The 6,179-nt window shown below is 49.5% G+C and overlaps 1 protein-coding gene across 2 annotated transcripts in view; it reads right to left on the reverse strand.

Moving 5' to 3' along the window:
- The window catches only part of LGMN (legumain), a 33,880-nt gene extending 33,208 nt beyond the window's left edge, over positions 1-672 (reverse strand). The window contains exon 1 of one of the 2 annotated variants that reach the window (XM_005656451.2): positions 529-672. The gene's annotated coding sequence lies outside the window, so the exon portion shown is untranslated. The remainder of the gene's footprint in view (positions 1-528) is intronic. The other variant, XM_001927082.7, reaches the window with a different exon arrangement.

Consider the following 6,179-nt stretch of genomic DNA (forward strand, 5'->3'; position numbering starts at 1 on the left):
CTGACTTCTCAGAAGGTATCTTTGTATATGTGTGGGTATATTTGTTGTGGTTAACCTGAGTCCTTCCCCATAGGCTACTGAGAACCTACTGGAAACAGGTGCAATCCTCTGCATTAAAAGCCCCAACAGCCCAAACTGTTTCTAGATCACGAAAGTTGGAGCCAAGCCCCAGACCCCTCCTGGCATTCCCTGGCTTTGGAACCTTAGCACATGTGCCCTTGTCTCGCGCCTGTTTCTCCCTGTGCTTGCAAAAGTCTGGGCTTCCAGCTAGAGCACGCGCAACTGCTCTAGCTGGAAAAGACCCCTTGCCCCCACCCCCACCCCTCAACAGCCCCACAGGAGGGCAGGCTGAAAAGTCTCAGGGTTTCCCTCGGGATTCGTCATTTGCTGGCTCCCTTTCGCTAGCTGAGAAACGGATTACTTAGGGCTGGTGAAAGTGGAAAATCCCAGCCATGAGGCCAAGAGCCGAGGAAGATGGGCGATCCTGTCCCCGCGCGTGGGGCCCAGACCCAGTCCCCTGCCACAGACCTTGGTTACCTGCCGCAGGACCGTGGGAACGCCTCACGGCGCGCAGCCTCAGACAGGCCACCTCGCGACGCCCGCCCTGCAGTGATTGCGGCGCTGCGCCCTCGCTCTCCACTATGAGGGCCCGCTGCTCCGCGCTGATTGGCGAAGCTTCGGGGCGGGGCGTCTGCGAAAGCCAATGGGAGGAGGGAACGAGGCCGGACAGTGGCAGGGACTACAAGTCCCAGTGTGCACCCGCAGGGCCTTCTGGACCCGGAGGCCGGGGGACCCGAGAGAGGTGGGTACTTGGTGATCCAGGGCGGGGGGTCCTGGTGCGCTTGGGAGCAGGGACGCAGTGGTTCCAGCAGTGTCCGCTGAAGGGTCAAACCCAGTGCGCCGAGTCCTTTAACCTTCTGTTTCCAAACTTGCCCCCTCATTGGAACCACCTAGGAAAGCCTCAGAGACACAGAGGGCTCTGTTTCACCCCAGAATTGCTTTTGAGTTCATTGGTCTGCGTGTGGGCTGAGTTTTGGAATCTCTGAAGATCCCCAGGTGATTCGATGTGCAGATTCGTTTAATCCCAGTAACAACCCTGTAAGAGGTAGCTGATGTTAACGTCACCCCAGCTTTACACATAAGGCAACTGAGGGAAGTTATGTGAGGGAGGAGGTTAATTTTCTGAAGGTCACATACCTCTGAAGTGGCAGAGCCAGGCAGTCTAGTTCCTGAATCCTGTGCTTTTAATCCCTATGCAATGCTACTCCTCACATGTTTGGTATTATCTCACAGGGAGAGAAAAATGAAATACTGTACGTACAAGTGCCATGTCGTGAAGCACAGAAAGGTGAATGGAATGGAATTATTGTGGGGGAATAAGTTCAGTCCTTCCCAAGGACATCAAGAGCAAGGTCTAGGACTACATTCTTGGGGTATCTCATTTGATCTTTCATAATCTTTTATTTACAGTAAACAAGGGTCAGCCTATTACGCTGGGCCTACTGCCTATTTTATGTGTATAGGTCTGTAAGAACACAGCCACACCCTTTGGTTTAGATATTATCTCTGGTTATTTTAGGGGAACAAGGCAGAGATGAGAAGTTATAGAAAATGTAAACCAGCAATGATGGAAAAAATAAAAATCATTATTAAAAAAAAAAAGAAGTTATAGGAAAGACCATATGGCCCACAAAGTTGAAAGGATATATTGTCAGAAAAAGTTTTCCAACCCTAAGTTAAATACTGGGCCCAGGATCGCAGCTCACAAGTGACTATGAGCTTCAAGCTCACGCCTATCCAAACCCAAATTCCCTTCTCATGGCTTCGCTTTCACAGCCTTCCTCAATGGGGAGCATTAGCATCATGCACCAGGTGTAGCTGAGCATGGAGAGAAATAGGATTCTGTTCCTTCTCCTTGAGAATTTACTGTTTCATAAGAGAGGCAGAGTGTAACCTCAACTACACCCTCAGTTCACCTGGAATAAATGGTGACCTTCGGCTGTTAGGCTTTCACAGTTGAAACAGAATAAAAGTGGTGGCCTGGTGCCAGACATGTTTAGGCCAACAGAGGGCCAGGGGTAGCCCCCTCAGTCTCCTTCAGCAACAGCAGGGGCTGAGACGGAGTTCCCGTTGTGGCTCAGTGGATTAAGAACTAGAGTAGTATCCATGAGGAGGCAGGTTCTGTCCCTGGCCTCATTCATTGGGTCGGAGATCCTGTGTTGCTGTGAGCTGTGGAGTAGACCGCAGACGCAACCCAGATTCCACACTGCTCTGGCTGTCGTGTAGGCCAGCAGCTACAGCTCCAATTCAGCCCCTAGACTGGAAACTTCCATATGCCACAGGTGCGGCCCTAAAAAGCAAAAAAACGAAAAACCAAAAAACAAAGAACAGTAGGGGCTGAGAGCTCAGAGTTAGGACAAGAGAAGGTGGCTGAAAACTGAGGGCCAAAAGGATTGCTGGGGGTTGCCATAGGGATGGTCAGTGAGCCTCAGAAGAGGCTGTAAGGTGGCTAGCTTAAGCCACCACAAGGAGGAAGCTGAGATGAGACAGACCAGAATGGGAACTGGGTGCCATCAAGCTTCTGCAGTACAAATTCCCACTTCTACCCTTCTAACCTGGATGACCTGAGCAAGTTACTTAGCTTCTCAGTGCCCAGGTTTCCTCTACTGTCGAATAGAAAAACCAGCACCTATTTCATTTATTTTTATTTATTTATTTTTTTTGTCTTTTGTCTTTTTGTTGTTGTTGTTGCTATTTCTTGGGCCGCTCCCACAGCATATGGAGGTTCCCAGGCTAGGGGTTGAATCGGAGCTGTAGCCACTGGCCTACGCCAGAGCCACAGCAAAGCGGGATCCGAGCCGAGTCTGCAACCTACACCACAGCTCACGGCAACGCCGGATCGTTAACCCACTGAGCAAGGGCAGGGACCGAACCCGCAACCTCATGGTTCCTAGTCGGATTCGTTAACCACTGCGCCACGACGGGAACTCCCCAGCACCTATTTCATAAGGTCACTCAGAATGAAATTTGTTACCATAGTGCTTAACACCAAGTAAGTGCCCCATAAAAGTTAGCTACCCCCTGTGTCAATGGGATGCCTTGAATTGCTAGGCTATAAATTGAGAATCCCAATAAGACAAAGATGATGGCAATCTTTGATTTTGGTCACCAAAAATCCTGGTACCTGGTACCCACCCACAGGATGGCAGCCAGTGTCGGGTGTGCTGTGCCAATGAGAAGCGCCAGGACAGAGAGGTAGGCAGCAAAACAGCACCAGCGTGGCAGGATGATACAGGTGTCAGGAAAGGGTCAGGCTCCCTGTGGACATATCAGCATGGGGACACCTCCGCCCTCCCCCCCCCCCCCGCCCCCACCATCAACTGCCTCCAGCAGAATTCTCACACAGGAAATCGCAGGCTGGGATTCTTGCAACCATATCATGCAGTCAGAGGTTAATGAGGCTCAGCCAGATATGGATGTGGCAGATAACTCTTACCAGAGATAAGAGCAAGGAGGAGCCATAGCAGATTCAGAGTCTTTTTTATGTCTAAAAGAGATTAAGTGAGAGATTAGGATTACAAAGCAACAAGAGTTGGGGAGAATGTGAAAAAAGTTGGTTGAGGGCAGTTTCTCAACTCTTCTCAGCACTGCTGACGGTTCGGGGCCCAGTAATATCCTTGATGTGCCTGGGAGGGTGGGGCCTCTCCTGTGCATCCTTGGATATTTAGCAGCATCCCTGGCTGCTATCCACCTGATGCCAGAAGTACCCCTCTCTCAAGCTGTGACAGCCAAAAATGCCTCCAGGAGTTCCCATCATGGCTCAGTGGTTAACAAACCCAACTGGCATCCATGAGGATGGGGGTTCGATCCCTGCTCTTGCTCAGTGGGTTAAGGATCCGGCATGGCCGTGAGCTTCGGTGTAGGTTGCAGATGTGGCTCAGATCCCGAGTTGCTATGACTGTGGTATAGGCCAGCAGCTGCAGCTGCAGTTGGCCCCCTAGCCTGGGAACCTCCGTATGCCGCAGGAGCATCCCCCAAAAGACAAACAGACAAAAGTGTCCCCAGACTTTGCCAGAAGTGTGTGTGTGGGGGGGGGGAGGCAAGTACAAAATCCTCACCTTCCTGAGTTGAGAACCTCTGGTTTAAAGAGGGAAAGAGCTGAAAATATTCCTTCATTCCATTTGATGTGATGGTTAAAGGCATGGACTGTGGATCCAGACCACCTGGGCTTCAACTCCATCTCTGCTGATTCCTGGCTGTGTGACCCTAGGCAGTCACGTCACTTCTCTGTGCTTCATGGGGTCGTTGTAAAGATCAAAGGAATAATTCAGGTAATGAAAAAACTTGGTTCAAGGTCCAGGTAGGGTCAGCTATGCCCCGAGGGCATGGTAAGTGTGAGCTAAATGAGCCCTGAGGGTCCCTGCAGTCTGTTCCCCCTACCTCAGACAGACTGGAAAGGTTTTTTAATTTAGGTATCTCAATGGAAGTACAGAGAAAAATGCGCAAATTAGAAATGTGCAGCTCCATACATTTTCACAAACCAAAGGCATCCAGATAACCAGAATCCGGAGGAAAGACCGAGCCTGGTCAGCACCCTAAATGCCTTCCTCTCTCTCTCTCTCTTTTTTTAGGGCATGAGGAGGTTCCCAGGCTAGGGGTTGAATGAGAGCTACAGCTGCCAGCCTACACCACAGACACAGCAATGAGGGATCTGAGCCACATCTGCAACTTATACCACAGCTCACAGCAATGCCAGATCCTTAACCCACAGAGCGAGGCTAGGGATCGAACCCACATCCTCATGAATATTAAGTCAGGTTCTTAACCTGTTGAGCCACAAGGGGAACTTCCCTTAGGGCTTCTTAAGATAATCTTTTTTTCTTTTAATATTTCATGTCTTCCCTTCCCCCAGGCATTTAATTATGCTGTTCCCTCTGACCCCCGACTGACTCCCTTTGTTTTTATTCTGACCAAGTACTACTTATTCTTTTTTTTTCTTTTTTTGGTCTTTTTAGGGCCACACCTGTGGCATATAGAAGTTCCCAGGCTAGGAGTCAAATCTGGGCTACAGCTGCCGGCCTACACCACAGCCACAGCGACACAGGATCCGAGCCATGTCTGCGACCTACACTACAACTCACAACAACACCAGATCCTTAACCCACTGAGCAAGGCCAGGGATCGAACCTGCATCCTCATGGATACTAGTCAGGTTTGTTACCACTGAGCCATGATGGGAATTCCTTTTTTCATTTTTTTTTTTATTGTCGTAAAATATATACAAGATAAAAATGGCCATTTTAACCATTTTTATACGTGTGGTTCAATGGCATTAATTACATTCACATGGCTATGGATCACCACCCTCGACTTGCAAAACTTTTCATCATGATTTCCAGTGCAAAACCATGCTATCCTTGCCAGAATAAAATCCTGCCCAGCTAGCATCACTTTACTCCTGCCTACTCTCATGACTGACCCATTTCCTGCCACATGACTGACTCCACTCCAGCCTGATGGCTTTCTTGCCTTTGCCTCTGCAGTTCCCTCTTCCTAGAAAGCCCTTTCCCTGCCAGGCACGCAGCTAGCTCCTGCCCAAATGTCATCTCCTGCTCAGAAAGGCTGTCCTGGGCCAGCAGACCTAAACAGCACACAAACCTCCACCATTCTCTATTACCTTGTTTTACTACCTCACTTTATATATTTGTTACTTTCCCAGGGCTCCACTAAATTGTAAACTACTTCTAAATCACCAGCCTATCTTATTCAGAGCCACCAAGCCCAGAAGGGTAGCTGTCATAGAGTAGGTGCTCATTAAATAAATATTGATTGAATTAAATGGCATGATAAAGTTAGGTGCTGTTTGCTATGCTCCTGTACTTGGGGGAGGCTCCCGCTCTTCTTGGTGGTCATTGAAAGTTTTGCAGTCAATTGGAGTTCCTGTTGTGGCTCAGCAGTAATGAACCCAACTAGTATCCATGAGGACTTGGGTTCAATCCCTGGCCTTGTTCAGTGGGTTAAGGATCCGGCATTGCCATGAACTGTGGTGTAGGTTGCAGACTGGGGCTGTGGTGTAGGCCAGTGGCTACAGCTCCGGTTAGACCCCTAGCCTGGGAACCTCTATATGCCAGCGGGAGCGGCCCTAGAAATGGCCAAAGACAAGAAAAAAAAAAAAAATG

This window comes from Sus scrofa, chromosome 7, assembly GCF_000003025.6.
Source record: "Sus scrofa isolate TJ Tabasco breed Duroc chromosome 7, Sscrofa11.1, whole genome shotgun sequence".
NCBI lineage: Eukaryota > Metazoa > Chordata > Mammalia > Artiodactyla > Suidae > Sus > Sus scrofa.